Source organism: Caretta caretta, chromosome 6, assembly GCF_965140235.1.
Source record: "Caretta caretta isolate rCarCar2 chromosome 6, rCarCar1.hap1, whole genome shotgun sequence".
Lineage (NCBI taxonomy): Eukaryota > Metazoa > Chordata > Testudines > Cheloniidae > Caretta > Caretta caretta.
Genome location: NC_134211.1, coordinates 78,567,609 through 78,584,339, shown reverse-complemented (window position 1 = coordinate 78,584,339; position 16,731 = coordinate 78,567,609). Strand labels below are relative to the sequence as shown.

At 40.8% G+C, this 16,731-nt stretch overlaps 1 long non-coding RNA gene across 1 annotated transcript in view; it reads right to left on the bottom strand.

Moving 5' to 3' along the window:
* Nucleotides 1-1,493: 1,493 nt before the first annotated feature.
* Nucleotides 1,494-16,731, bottom strand: part of LOC125638436 (uncharacterized) — a 37,406-nt gene continuing 22,168 nt past the window's right edge. The window contains exons 3-4 of the long non-coding RNA XR_007357223.2: nt 3,906-4,072; nt 1,494-2,385 (exon numbers count right to left, since the gene is read on the bottom strand). This is a non-coding gene — a long non-coding RNA (uncharacterized LOC125638436). The remainder of the gene's footprint in view (nt 2,386-3,905; nt 4,073-16,731) is intronic.

Sequence of the window (16,731 nt, the reverse complement as noted above, 5' to 3'; positions counted from 1 at the left end):
GGGATATCTTAATACCCATCCTGCTGGGAAAAATATATTGTGATAGTAACATCTGTATGCCTGATTTATAGTTTTGTATGAAACTTATGAGCTTAGCTGATGTCTCTAATCTAGATAAGAATGATCTGAATAAATTGCACAGTTGATCTTAGGCTTGCACCCGCGTACTAGCTAATGTCCAATCTCCAGCATGATATTTGCAAATCATTATGTTTGGCAAATGAGTCCTATGCATGAAGTATATGGCAGGATGTAGTGGTAAGGGGAGAGCAGATCAAAACTATAACACTTCCTTGGATGGAGACATTATACAATCACAAGTCTCTTTGACCACTGTTGATTTTTGCTTTAGGCCTGAGTATAATATGAAAAGTGCTCTAAGGATGTTGGTCAATATTCTCCTCTTGGCAATGGAATATGGTCAGGTGTCCATGCTGATTCTCTACAGCTCAATATACTCGACTATGAGGTGTGGGTGACTATGACAGGCTGGTGGAGCATAGTCGGAGAGGCAGAATCATTCTGAATTGGCTCGATTTTTTTGTTTCAGGGAAACTGCAGTTGTTAGTACTGGCTGATTGCTCATCAAAGCAGAGGCTCCTGTAAAACAGGGCTCAACAGGGTTGCATCTTGTCACGCTCCTACTTGCCATGCTTCTGGTGCTGTAAGCAGTGTTAATGAAGAAACATTCACTGTGGGGTCTTCAGTGTGCTGATGCCATCATGCTCTATATTTCAATCTCAGTCACAGTGGAGCAACTGATTAGGTGCCTGTCATAAACCGGGGACGGGATGAGAGCTATTTTGGCTGAGATTCAACCAAGATAAAACCAAGATAATACTTATGGGATGGGGAAGCAACCAGGACAACTGCTGGAGGTTGCATAGCTGAGAGGTTTGCCCACCACTTCTTTGAAGGTTTTGTAATCTCTGTCATCTTGTTGGATCCCCAGATACTCCTGAATACCCAGGCTGCAGCTGTTACCAAGACAACTTTTGTTCTTCATGTTTTTGTCACTTTGAGTTTAGATTACTGTAGCACACTCTGCATGGGCCTATACTTAAAAGCATTAGGAAATTGTAGGAAATGTAGAATTAATCTGCCCACTTATTTAGCATTGCTTTCCTCAGAAAACACATTAAATTGCTGCTCTGCCACTTTCACTGGCTAGCAATTGATTCCTAAGGGAAGTTTAAGCTGTTGGGTTTGAGAAACAAACCCACCGTCTAGAATGACAATCAAGAAGCTGGTTCACTTCAATACGGGCATGAACAGCTGGAAGCCAGTGAATGTTCTTATCCCCATAGTAAACCACGATCATATACTGTGGAAACAGGTTCAGTTACAAGTGAAAACAATGAGCTATACTGTAAGTACCTATTTAGAATGTGTTCCAATCACTTCTGGGTTTGATTTCCATAAGTGTTCTTCTATACACTTAATGTACTGGCAGGAATATTCAGGGAAACAGTGAATAAGGAAATACTGAGAAATAGCCACAGAAAGTGAATTTTAATTTTGCAAATGTAACATTTTAAGAGTTATTCAAGCCAATCTGGAAGCAGAAACCTGTTACATGAACTATGAGTACAATGAAAACTAACCCACACAGCTGCAATTACAAACACTGAAAGCTTACAGTCTAATAATCATGAACAATATTGAGACCAAAAAAAGGCCAAAATCATTCTGAGTAATTAAAAAAAAAATTAATTTGAGGAAAGAAAAATAGGAAAAAAATATCTTCAAATAAATTATTGTGAGTCTGATTCTGCCACGATTACTCTCACTGAGCAGTAGCTAACTCCACAAATAGTCCCACTGAAATCCAGTAAACTGTTTGCTCCATTCTGCTAAAGCATATTCTTACCAGTACTGTACAACAAGGCTAAAACACAGTACTTGTATTAAGCTTTGGTTCATTTAATTTAATCAGTCATCAGTTCTGAAGACACAGAATCCCCATGGGGGCCTGTTTAGAAAATGAGTCCTTTTCTATTTAACAGCTTTAGCCTAGACTGTATTGCCATGAAGGCCACTAATGATAAGATTTAATTCATGCTTTTAAAAATTGCATTGATAAAAGATCCTACAATGTTTTTTAGACAATTCAGACTGAACTAAGTCTGGGAGATGAAAGAACTGTTGAGACAATAAGGTAATATTTAAAGAGATCACTGTGTTATGGTCATATTCAGAACACAGGGAAGCTAGGGCAATAGGTTTGGACCCAATCCTCAAACACTGCAAAGTCCATTGTTATTCATATCCAAGGTTTTGGTTTGGCCTGTTGCAGAGGTACTGCAGGAAACCATTGGATTGAATTGATCTCCAGGTTCAGATTCTGGACATCCCCACTTCTGGGCTTCAGGGGTGTTTCCAGCTCTATAGAAACAACAATAAATAACAATAATACTTAGGGTCAGGTCAGAAATGCTACAAGGATTGTATCCATTACAGAATTTCCATTACTTATTGTACCCAAAAGCCAGGAATTGTCGAGATATGTGAACATGTAAAATGACAACCAAAAAGAAACAGCAAATGAAGCTCAAATATTTAAGTTTGGTGATCTTTGGGGTGAAGCTTTAGGTTAGATATTATTTCATTTGAACTTATAAACCAACTTGCCATATACCACTTTCTTTCTAGTACCCCCACGTTCAATTCATTGACATTCTGATAGAAATATTAGTATTATACAAAGTCAATTAAGCCCATATTAAACAAATAATAGTGGATTAAGTGATAAATTGTCATCCAAAAGGGGTGTTTCTAGTGGGGTCCTACAGGGTAATGTTCTTGACTCAATACTATTTAATATTCTTATCAGTGATTTGGAAGAGAATCTGAAGCCATTTCTGGATGACACAAAAATTGGTAGAATGGTAAATAATGATGGGGACAGGTCAATTATATAGACCAATCAGGATTTCTTGGCAAGGTGGGCTCATTTGAACAACATGCATTTTTATACAGCCAAATGCAAGCTAATATATATAGAAACAAACAATGAAGGTCAAACTTATAAGATGGAAGACAGTATCCTGGAATGCAGCGATACTGAAAAGGATTTAGGGGTCATCGTAGATAACCAATAGAACTGAAGCTCCCATTGTGATGCCATAGCTGAGAGGGCTAACATGATCTTTGAATGAATACTCAGGGGAATATTAGGAGGAGGCAGTATTGCCTCTATATAGTGAGTGAGACAATTACTTGAATATTATCCAGTTCTGGTTTCCACACTTCAAAAAGGATATTGAAGAATGGAAAAGATTCAGAAAAGAGCTACAAGAATGATTCAAGGTCTGGAAAACATGCTTTATAGTGACAGACTTCAAGGGATCAATCTATTTGAAGAGAAGGTTACTATATGACTTGATCATGGTAAGTACCTACATGGGGAAGGGATTACTGATAGTAGACATGTCCAGCAACAAACAGCCTAACAATATCCGATGTCTAGAAGCTGAAGCTAGACAAATTCAGACCAGAAATAATGAACAAACAGTGAGGGTAATTAATCATTGGAACAATTTACCTAGGGCCTATGGGATTCTCCATTAGTAGCAGTGTTTAAATCAAGACTGGATGTCTTTCTAAAAGATGTTCTCTAGTTCAAACAGAAGTTATGGATTTAATGCAGAAATTATTGGTTGAAGTTCTATCACCTGTGTTATTATGTAGGAGGTCAGACTAGATGATCATAAGGGACCCTTAAAGCCTTAATATCTATGAATATAAAGGCCCAACTCTGTACATTCTTTGAAGTTAATGGTTAAACTTACATTGAGTTCACCGGGGCATGAATGGGCTTTAATTCCAGTCACAAACATTCCTCGCTCTGCCTGAAACAGAAGGTCAGAGGAGGGCAGCCCAGTGCCAATCAGGGGAATACCTACCTGTTATCAGAACATCCCTCTGATTAGTCCTAGTCTCTTCACTCTGGTCATCTGCTTCAGAAGTGGGTTGGGTGAAGAATGGATTGACAGAAGAGCATAGAATGGGCTGAGCAGGAAGTGGTTACAGGGTCCTGGGGAGCTGGCAGACTGGTGGAGATTAAAGAAGCCTGGTAAGAGAACAGGAGAAATGAGATCCAAATATGAGAACCCATACGCACTGCTTCCATGGGTGCTCCGGGGCTGGAGCACCCACAGGAAAAAAATGGTGGGTGCTGAACGCCCACTGGCAGCCCCCCTACAAGAACCTCCCCCTCTCCTAGGTGCCTCCTGCCCGCCAGTGGGCCCTGCCGATAAGCGCCTCCCAGCGCCTACCACCTGCCGCAATCAGCTGTTCTGCGGCATCAGAAGGTGCTGGGGGGAAGAGGGTAGGAGTGAGGGCTCAGCATGCTTGAGGAAGGGGCAGAACTTGGTGGGGAAAGGGCGGGAAGGGGCGGGGTGGTGTTTGGGCACTGGGGGGAGTGGGGGCGAGTCCTGGGCAGAGCTGAGGGAAGCACCCCCCAGCGGAATAGAAACTCTGTGCCTATGCGAGAACCTCCCACTTTATGCAAGAAGACTTATTTAGCCTTGGGAGCCCCAGTGGACCTACACTCGCTAAGGATCTGCCCCCTGGAATCTGTGTATGATTTAAAGACAGATTAAAATTGGGATTACAAAGCAAGGTTAAGTTTGTGAAGAAGAACTAATGTCACTAGAGGGCAAGTTCTTTTTATAGTGACCAGAACAAAATTACATTAAAAGAACACCATTAAGATTGCAAAGATAAAGTATTTAAAGGTAAGGAAATGTCAAAGTTATGATCGCTTGTGTAACCTTAATTCATCCCCCTCGTGTACATTATGATATAGTCTCTATATGATCTCATGCTATTTTTTCAGGGAATTTCACTGCTAAAATCTAAGAAGTCTCCACTAAGCATATGCACGCAATGATTTTTCGGAGACTTGGAAACCTGGCCAAATTTGGGTGACCAGATTATGTGTGGTTGTTATCAATAGCACAATAAAGAGATATTGGAAACCCCATGCTTCCAATGCCTCTGCAGGACAGGTCACAGTCATTTTACTCAGGGTTTCTTTGAAGAAGGTCCATTAAAGAGATGATCTATTGCACAATTAAAATTGTGGGGTTTTTCTTCTCACTAGAGATCTATTTTCATCTCTTCTACTGGATTACTTTCTGTTGTTTGTCTTCCACCTCTTTGCTATCTTAGGGTTCCGCTGTGAGCACACCTGAGTGCCTAGTCTGAAGGTGGGGAGGTGAGGAAACAAAGAGTCACCTGCCTGAGCTACTTGTACTGCCAGATCATGCATGGAAAGAAGAGCAGCCATCACCTGTTGCTACTATCTATCCTGTGCTGGTGGGCACAGAGTAGACAGGCATTGGCACAGAGTGTGTGTGGCCTTTGTTTCATGCCCCCTCCCACAATGCACTAGCCATTACAGTTGAGCTGACGGAGGAAATAAAATGCACCAGGAAAAGGTTATTTCCTCGATGGAGCAAGGAGGAAATGGTACAAACTCTGATCAAGGCTTGTCTTCACTGCTGGGTTAGACTGAGGCATAACTCGAGTTTGGCCCATAACCCTAATCCCAGGACACACAAAAATCTCCAGCCCAAATCAAGTGGTGCTTTAAACACAAGCTAGCTGGCCCATTGAAGCTCAAGTGTTGTTGATGCCGGAGCTACTAAAGCAGTGGGGACTTTGCTACTCCATGTTGCTAATACAAACTCTGCGTGCTGCTCCAGTGTTGTTTTGCAGTGTGACTGTTCTCACTCAAACCAGGCTAACTTGAGAGGAGTTAACTCAAGTGTCGTTAATTCAAGCTAACACCATAGTGAAGATAAACCCTGAATCTCAGATCCTTCGTTTTGTCCCAGCCCCACTCCCAGGGCAATGAAACTATCCACAGCCCCCTAGGGCAAACTATAAAATGCCAGTCCAGACCTTTATTTCTACCTTCTTTCTTTCCCTATTTTTCCCAGTATCTCATAGCTCTAATCTATAGTCAAACATCCTGAGAAATAAAAATCCTGTAAAGATTTTAAATAGGATTATTCTGTTATTTCTTTGTTCTGCCTCAGAGTCAGCTGAGGTGGAATAAGTAAAGTTGAGCATGTATATGATTCAGGATGAGACTGTGGAATGCAGCCTCCTCTTTTGAAATGGTGACTTACAGCTGCCTCATTTCCTTTATGATCTCAAACTTTAACATGCATAGACCAAAAAGTATTTCTTTTTTTCTTATTCTCATGGAAACTGTTTTTGCTTATGGCAACACACATTTTTTTCACTCAGTCATGAAGCTAGCAAAGAGGCAAACTCCGAGGTTTAGCTTTTGTGTGTGAGATTTTTCACACAGCCCTATATCTAATTATTGTTGTATACCATTGGCTGAGATTCTCAAGGCAGTGTTTACTGGAACTGACCTGGTAGGAATCCTGGGTCTTAAGGATGAATAAATAAATAACTTAATATGTGATAATGTAATTAGTATTCTTGCCAACTGAATTTAAAATGAGATGTTGTGTCTCCAGGGACTATTGCCCTCCTCTGTAAATGGTTTTCCTTTAAATGCATAAGATATATGTGAGTTAAGCAAAAAGTCCATTCTAAATTAAAATACCATTATACTGTAGATTAGGTGTCCACTTCTGATTTGGCTGGGAAGACTACATTTGCATATTGCTGCTAAGACAAAACAGATAAAATACATCTGCTTTTTTTTAAGGTTTAAGAGAGAGAATTGAATTTATACATTTAAATTCATACTAATAATCAGAGGAAGAAATGAACCAAAATATGTAAAATCCAAGTTACTATCTATATCTAGATCTATATATAAGCATTTAAACTGTAAATCAGAATAGATGTATAATGCAAAAGACATGATAATTTTGAATCAGATTGGTTCATTTCCAATGTTTGTTGAACATAGTCAGGCATTTATTACATTGGCAGTGGATCAAATAAAACTAAGAATCTTAATGTATAATACTCAGAATCTTCATCGGCTCTGAATGGAATAGTTAAATGCATGTGCACAGGAAACGATCAAGAGCTTTGTTGCCCACTATTTTTTTAATTCAAATTATGGAAAGATTTTCTGTGCATACATAAAGGAAGGCTGATTTTCTCCTGAGAAAATCTTGCAATGGCTGAGCTTCATTCAGACGCAGCATGACTTCCATGTTGAACATCACTTTCACTACTGCTATGCACAAAATGACTTTAAACTCAGAAGAAAGTGCATAAATCAGGATCCAAGCATATTGTTGTTAGGGGTCGGGGAGGGAGGAGTGGAGTTTACATATAAACTAAAACCATTTCTGGCAGTAACGGTCACTATTATCTGCATAGAATGCAAGTGAGTCTCTATTTCAGCTTTCCTGACGACAGCATAAGATATTTTGTTGTTAAGAATAAAGAGGGAAAAAAGAGCAGAGATGCAGCACGCTCCTTGCTAACACTGCAGACAGGCAGAGAAGAATCCACCCATATGAGAAGTTCACTGCTGTTCACTGTTGAGGAGATTGCTGCTGCTGCTGCTGTGAATTAATCTTATCTTGATGCTGCAACACTGGAAATCTGTGCAAAAGGACACTGCTCGACTTAGAAAGGAGCGCCTGTTCTGGAAGAATTCACTCATTACATTTTCATCAGAGCCTGGGGTGAACATTAGAACTGGGAGGGGGATATTATTTATATTGTAAAACTGTCTCATGCTTTCAGACAAATTCTGGCTCACGATTATGCAGAAGTAAGGAGCATCTATGTGGCTCCACACTGATTGAACCAAACCCGTCAGGTTGGGAAAGGTGCAGAGTAGTAGCATGACTGCTGTGTGGATGATGTGTTAACACGGAGTGGCAAGGGATTAGTATTGAAGAGTCTGTTGTTGAAACCCCTGTGGACTTGCTGCAGGGGAGAGGAATCAGGATCAGATCCTCAAAGTGCTGTTCATTCAGCATGTTTCCTTCACCTAATTTCCCCTCCTAATTCAGTTGCCTGGTGGAAGAGGATGGGAATTCTCCATCTCCTGGTTCCCTGTCCCCCTAGGAGTGGTGTGCATGCTTAGCCGCTGTTTCCACTGTGGAGTCACACTCCATCCATGTCCTAGGGGTGGGGAGTTGTGGCCATGCTGAGTAATGGTAGCTACCCTTTGGACTACCATTAGTACTCTGGCCATATCTCACACTGGCATTAGATCAGAATCATAATGAATGTACTATAGTTATGGAAGTGTCATAATTATTTATTTTTGGTAGACTATACCCTTATATTTCTTAGCACACTCTTGTGTGCAGCGTTCTGCCGCCATTTTTGTTCTCGTCATTCAGAAAAGAACATATCAGCGTACACCCACAAGCTATGTACTCTTTTACAGTTTTACAGAACAATTACTTTTGTTCTTTCTTGATTAGTTTGTCTCTTGATCTAAAATAAAGGTGATGCTGAATGAAAGTATGTTTTCACTTTGTGTATGTAGTACCATAACAGGAATTTTGATGGGAAGAATTGTAAAGCAACAAACAGCTCAGACAAAACTGAAGAAGTAGTGAAGTCTACAAGTTACCAAAAGACCCCAGAACTTCACCGCCTCATCTGCATCAGATCTTCTGTATTTTTGGAGATGACCCTTTAAAATAAAGACCCTTTTCCCAATATCACAACATGAAACCTCCAATTCTGAGCAACATATTTATGATTCCTATAAAGTGTATAGCCCTAAAGATTATAATGTATAGCCCATTACAGCCCTAAAGATACTAGATGGTCCCCTGAACACAATTTTAAGGAGAATAACAATTTATTAAGTTCCATACAGTTTCAGAAACTTGTCAATTTCAGAAATATTATTTTTTCTTTTATCATTAAAGTTTGCTTGCTGGGTGGGTTTTTCTGAGCTACAGGGGAAAAGGTCACAATCAGCTTTTTCTTGGGGATATAGCCTGCTGATGAAGTTTTGTTTCTGAATAGCTCACAGATTTCTTGACTTTCAATCTGACACCCATAAATATTCAAGCTCAGTGGGTATCTGGATTCCCCAGTCTCTGTAAATATACTCTAGATTTTGATTGTTTTATGATGGGAGTTTATTTTATTTTATTTTTGTGTGTGCACAGTTGGCTTTGGTTTTTTTCTGCTTTATAGACCCTTGTCTTTTTATTAGTTCTGTGTTCCCCATTGATTTTATGTTTTATGTTCCTGCTGTCACCACCAGAATCTCACTGTAAACAAGAATGCTGTATCTCAGTGGGTTATTTTCTGTTAATGACCTGTGATACAGTATATAAATAAACCCAAGAGGAGTCCACAGGTGCAGTTTATTAGAGTTATTGCAATGTGACTTCAGTAATGTGCTCAAGTTCCTTAAAAACTTTACTATTTCTGGATGGAAAAAGATGTCTACATTGCAGTTCAGAGGAGGGAAATAAATATTAATGTAGTGATATATATCCACGTCCACTTAATAATAATTTTGATTTCTCTGCAGACCTCGTGCACCTTCTTATAATTCATTCAAAATTAAAACAATAAGGCAACATGCTATCCAGGTCCAGGATGGAAAAAGAATGCAGGAACATTCCCGCCTCACAATACCTACATTCTAGTTGCTTAATTACATGATCTACTTATGAGCATAAGAATAACATGATCCTGGTTTTTCCCTATTGGACTACATGCGTTGCTATAACATTGTATTTCAGTGAAGCAATTCAGCTAACGGTATACCATAGAGAGCTGTAAAAATGTACAAAATGCTACCCAATGCCACACACAACTTATTTTGTTACAAATCCAAGCCATGTGGAAAAATAAGCTAAAAGTCACAAAACTTTCAAGTGATCTGTGCTTGGTTTTGAATTAACATGGTCTAGTTGTAGACAGAAGTCAATGAGAGTTGTTGTCTGCAATATGTGATTGTGTGCTAAAAGAGCACGATCCCACAAAGTATTGAGTGGTTATGGGAGGTACTTGAGTAATATGCCCCCGACCTGTTTTAATGGGTGGGAGACTTGATTGGATCTGCAATGTGCTGGACAGCTTTAGAATGGAAAAGAGAGTGTACACATGGCCTGTTGTATTAATTTAGATGGAATAAATGGGCTAAAGGTGTTATCATAACCCAGTCATTGTCCAACATTAAACGGTATTAAACCAGGTCCGGGCTTGGTATACAGAGACCTCAGCCTGCTTAGCACCATGGCAAACACACTATTAAAAATCCTTTTAACGCTTTATTAAAGATACAGAAAAGTAGGAAAAACTGTTAAAACATTTGAAACGTAAAGTATTAATTAAAGGTTCCATTTTAACATCCCCCTTGTTCCCTTTTTCTTTAGCTGTAAACAGTTTTTAGATGGAAAACTCCCGTGCTGTTTGACCGTCTCTGAGATAGTATTAAAGCTGGTCATAACTATCCTTTGGGGGAAAGGCAAAGAAGTTGATTGAAATGGGCTGGAGATGTTGCCGCTGTTGTTGTTTAAGTCCAGTCTTAGAATGAAAAGTTCCTAGGTTTGACAATATTTTAGTTGGTTCCAAAGATCGTAATATCTGTCATCCAAGGTGGTGTTTGGGATTCAACTGGAGCTGGTGGGGGTGGTGATGTCATGCGAGTTCCTCTCTGTGGCACAGTCTGGCCAGGACACTGCTCAGGATCAAGATGATGAAGGACTTGGGTCCCAGGAGATGATGGGGCTGGCAGCCATGATGGTGAAGCTCACTCCAGTCACCTTCAACTGTTCTTTTATTCTTTTTGTTCTTTCATGCCTTCTTCACAGAATCTTATTCTTTGTAAGGACCCAAAAAGAGAGTGAAGGGTGGAACAGCCCATCCCCTCATTGTTTTGTCCACCATTTAGGCTTAATATCCAACACACCAATTTTGGCTCATTAACTTCTGGCTCCACATCTCCTGTTTTTAACAAGCGTAATTTCAACACAATCCTTGAATCCTATCAACGTGGCCTTTTTTGTTCAGACACATTCAATTAGTCTGTCTCCCTTTTGTACCTTTTCCCATCAACATGTTATTATAGCTTATTGTAATATCTTATGAACTTTTAACACTTGAACTCACAGTTAGAGTAAATTTGTAGACCCAGCTGTCATAACAGGCCCTTCCTTCCCCGGGCGCTCCATAGACTATTGGCCAGCCATAGAGAGGTGGGAGCCAATTGGCTTCTTGCTCCCCAGGATTATTAATTTAAACCCTTGCCTGGGGCTTCTCAAGCCTCTTGACCCAGTTTTAGCTGACTTAGCTGCATCAATTTTCCTAGTTCTCAGATCCAGTTTCAATATGCAAGGAAGGAAGCAGCTGGCCACAAGCCTAGCCTTCCTGCATCCAGGTGAAGTGGGATCAGGACTGCAGGCAGGAATTTGGGGGCTGCCCTTTCCGCTTGCAGGAGCTGCACCTCAATGGATGAATCTCCAACCAACTGATAGGGTCACACCTCTGTGTCCTATCCTGGCTGCACAGACCACAGGCAAAGCAGGAGTCCTTCCACAGGAGTGGATGAAACAAAGGGCTCTCAAGGCTGTCCGAACTAGGGGGAAGGAATGGGGCCACATGGAGCAGGTAATGCAACAGTATCATAGAATCATAGAATATCAGGGTTGGAAGGGACCTCAGGAGGTCCCTGACAGTACTTAATGAGAGATGGGGTACTGATTAGAATAATCTCATCTCTCATTGACTTCAGTCAGAAGTGAAGGCACTCAGAACCTCTGAAAAGTTGGAATTGGTCCCTAAATCCACATTGCATAATTCTTATGCTTAGTACTGTAATCTAGTTGGACAGTGTGATACATCAAAAGTTTTTCTAAACAAAGAACCAGTGTCTCCAGAGTTTGGGGATGAACCAGGGAATGCCACAAGAATATATACAAACACAGGCAGATGAAGTGAAAAAGGAAACTTTCCACTAAAGTGAAAAATCACACAGGCCCTGAGCCTCAGAAATAGTAGAGAGGGGCAGCAGGGAGGAATGATGGCTACATGGAAACAGTTGGAGCTACCTGATTCATTTTCCTAGTCCCAGTTTAGGAATCTTACGTCAGGGAAAGATCAGCCATAGCAGAGGTCCACCCAGCCACTTTACCTCTTGTCCTTGATTCACCCAAGTTCCAGCCATGGAAAGCCCCTGACACACACTCTTCCTCCCCTTGCATCAAAGTGGAAAAAACAACTAGTTTAGGAAGTGGTGGAGTCACTGTACACCAGCAGAGTTCCTCTGTAAAAAGGGACCTAGCCGTTGGCCATCTTCAGCTGCTTTATGGCTACTTTTCTAGGGTAAACTGCCTCATCCTTTTAATGGATGTTAACTCCAAGATACACTCGTCTAGGGGACTATGCCACCACCACCACCTCTGGGCCAGGGTTGGGGTATTGTTCTCATGCTAGCTGTGCCCCAGAGACCTCTTAGTGCTAAGTGAAAGAGTGCACAAGGGGACATAGGGGGTTTTACAGGGATCCCCTGGTTCAGATATATACATAATAGTTGACCAAAGGGTGGCATGGGAGATCTGTACTGAGAGCCAAGAGCCCATGGGTTGTCATAATCATTGTGAAATGTATGTACGGGTAATAGTTAAGGAATTTTGCAGCTGTACTAAAAAATGTCCTTAAGGTCTGGGAATTAAGGCAGCTCACCAGGAGGTGACATACCCGGGACATGTCCCTTTCAGGAAGGCGATAACAGATCTCTTTGTCTGAACATCTGAGTACTGTATGCCTCAGACTGTATGCTTTTTTTGCAAACTGAGCCAGATATCAATCAAAAGATTGTGAAGTCTACAAGACAGAATAAATAGGAAAAACAATCAGCAGGTGGGGGTGTTCTATTTATGACTAAGATCATAGGATTGGTTTGGTATATCAAAGAAATGCACACGATCCTCCATGGAGAAGACAAGCTAGCAGCATGTTTATCTTATGACAGGAGGGTCACTGCCAGCGTGGCTGTAAAAAGTGGTGAGGATTACTCTAAAAGAGTACGTCTAAGTTCTAGAATACGTTATGATTTTATTTTCTATGTAACCACAGTATTTGTTTCCAATACTTCTACTTGCTATTACTTAAACCTTGATGCTTTGTTCAATAAACTTACATTTGATTTCACTATAAACGTACCTAAGTGGTGTATGTTAAGCAGAGCATTGATCTAAGGTGGAACCGAGAGGCTGGAGTATACTATTCCTTTGGGAAAAGTGAATCTGTGAACACTGAGCATCCAGTGGATCAGGGACTGGACACTCCATGGAGACTCTCGGAAGGATTGATGGCTGGAGTGTGCCCATCACTAACCTGTTAGAGTGACAACGGGGCCCGTGTAGGCCTATTGGGGAGTGCTTCTGTTGCCCATGACCAGTGGAGTTGGGGAGCTGACACCTGGCAGGCACAGATAAGTCTTCCTTGTGCTAAGGGCTGGTAGTAGTAAGGTGCCTCACCAGCTTGTGTACCCCTGGGAAGCATTACATTAGCCAGCTGCCTTTGTATATCATTTGTGTATATATAAAAATATATACCTGGCCTTTATGGAACTGGATGCAATGAGATCAATGGGAATTAAAGTCAATGAGGTGTTGAAGTCAGCTGGACTTGAGATCACCTCTAAGGAAGCGCTCAGTATCTCACAGGACACAGTATTAGGTCCATATAGCCTGCTTCTGCTTCATCAAATCATGGGACTCTTGCCATTGATTGAATGGGAGCAAGATCAGGCCTGTTATTAGCACAGAGGCTCTAGCAGGTTTCAGTGATGGATGTGAGATCTCGCAGAGTGCCTGCTGGGACACCGAAGAGGTTGGGAGCCACTGATCTGCAGAGGAGCTGCACTCCTGCAAAAAGGAATATCCATGATGATTTTTGCTAAAGATGTGCTGCATGTCTTATTACTATGGTTATTCTGGGCATGGAATTCTACAATTATTTTTTAACACACTTATTTGTAAATCACCTTTAAACTCCACAGCAATAACACTCTGCCATTCTCTTATATTGATCTATGGTATGATGCTGTATGGAATATGGGTGACCATATATAATACTATTGATACCATTATTACAAAATTGCAATGAATCTTACAAGATATGCCATGGAAGGTATCAGTGGAAAAGTTATGATTTGCTAAATATGATCATCTTATGTATATGTATGTATCATCTTTGTATTGTGAGTTACAAATATGTGTGATATATCTGCATCTCAAACTTAGCGTTTTTGGGGGACACTGCCAGACAAATTGGCATCAGCACTATTGAGCCTGCTTAGTGGCCCATCAAGGGCAATCAGCTGTACAATGAACCAACTGAGAGAAGTGAGAGGCTAAACCTATGCGTCACCAGGACATGTAGGGACATGGCTGTGGACAGGGGACACCAGAGCTTTTCCATTGCATATGCTGTGAGCTTTTGTTTGGGACAGAGGATGTACAAGCCACATGGCAAAGGATATAAAAAGGCAGCTACATCTTCTCCATTTTGTCTTTGCTTCTCACCTCTGTAGCAACTTCTCTACAAACTGAAGCTTTGAATAAAGGATTGATAGACCCATCCAAGCTTTGGATGTGTTCCAGGGGGACTTTACAAGCCAGCAAACTCACCAATGCTCCTAAGAACCTGATACATAGATTCTGAAGACATATGTATGTATCTGATTGCTTTGACTATTTAACAACTCTCTTCTCTTTCTTTTCTTTTATAATAAAAGCTTTAGTTTTAGATAGTAAAGGATTGGCAGGCAGTGTGGTATTTTGTGTAAGAACAAAACTAGTATTGATTTGGTAAGGTGCCTGGCCCTTTGGGGAGCAGAAGAACACTTTGCATAGTGAATAGAGTTTTAAATAACTTCTCACTTTACTGGACCTATTTGCTGATTGGGAACCAGAGACTGGAATGCAATAAGGGGGCAGTATGATTTCTTTTTTTCAGCTTCTTGATAACCTTGTGAGGGGGATCAAGAGCACAGTCTGTGACTGGTTGGTGAGTCTAACTACAGTGTTAACCACCATTTTGGGGAGAATCTGCTCTCCTTTTTGCAGCCTGCTCTGCCCTTGGCATTTATAACACAATAATTAGAAATGCTTGCCTAAATTCTCCATCCCCACTCAGTAAATGGTATTTTTTCTTTCAGCTGGGAACCAGATGTGCAATGAAATTCATACCAATGTATTTCTTTGAATTTAGCTTTGCCACTGGATGTACCTTAACCTAAGGAGAATCCAATGATAACAACCGACATTGCAAAATATATTTTCTCAGAGGAAGACGTTTTGATGTTTAATGCATGGTGATCATTTAAGCATTTTTAATTTGTGTTTCTCTAGCCAACATAGTATTTATTCTTTGCCTGGGCACTTAAACAGGTCTGATATTAACCAGCTTTTTGAATTACTCGGATGTACTTTCAGATAAGGTCTGACAGTGTCATATAAATGAAGTACCATCAGAATACTTCTAAAATTGTCATCTTGTGAGCAGTCTAGGTGTGAGAACTGGAAAAGTGAGCATCTCTTTCACCAAGACTCTGAATGAGTTGACAACTTTTATACCATGAGCGGTGACATGCAATGGTACGTATTCATTTCAAAAAAATCATTTCTGATTTTTTGGTTTTGTTCATAGACTCACAGATTTTAAGGCCAGAAGGGACTATTAAAAATGTCAACTCACTGGAAGGGCCCAGGCAACTCAAATGCTGGAGGCATCTGCAGGGAACATGAGAAGAAGAACCAAAACTATGGAATCCTATCCTTCAGTTCACAGAACCTACTCCTTGGCCACTACTGCAGCCTCAGTGATTCATTATACTGGAGCTTCTGTAAACATTGGGCCCTGCCCCCACAGTCCCTCCCCCCCACATGCTATGGCTGATGATCCACCGTCCCAAATCCTGTTGCATCCTCAGCCTGCCCCATCCCACACTCCAAAATGTTCAGTGTGCAATGTGGTGCTAGTTGATCTTCCACAGCTGGGCACCGTGTGGCACATAGGTGTGTGCACCTCAGCATGCACTCTCCCAAATCTTTGCTGCGTCTCTGCTGTGCATGACGACTGCACCACTTCTGCAGTTTCCTTGGAGCTAAGGGCGCAGCCCTTGCACCATAATTAATGTATATTTAATGTCCACTATTTACATCCACTTCTATTATATATGTCTCTGTGTGCTCAGAGCCCACAGTGATATTGTTTAGAAAAGTCTCTTGAAATCTCCTTTCATACTTATTCTGCTCCTTACAGCGATACTGACCAAGTTCACTAAGGAATATCCAGTGTAAAATCCGCACCGTCACCCTGATTAATACTGGACCAAGTTGCAAATGAAATATTTATCCAAATGATTCCTTCTCCTCTAGCCTGATATTTATTCTTCATCTTATTCTCCATTATTATCATGAAATGGTAGTGGTCAAATATTTTAGTGCACTGTTGCTCTAACAGGCATTGTGAGGCACTTGCCTATTTCCAGTGAGCTCAGTAGGAGTGGTGCAATTGCCCTCAGTCAGAGCAGAATCAACCTATGATCTAACATCTGTATCAGACTTCGACAAAGATACTGAAATGTGATATAAAAGTATCTGATCTTCCTCGTGCTGACAGATGCTTCATGATTTGCAATTCCAACTCCTAAATTAGGAAATAGGAGTTTATTGTCCAAAGTTGTCCAATTAAAATCTTCCAGGAATTGTCCAAAATCTATATAACTTTCTTGATTGCTAAGGATTGCTTTCTCATCTTTGTGTTTGCAAATAGGCTTACATGTAT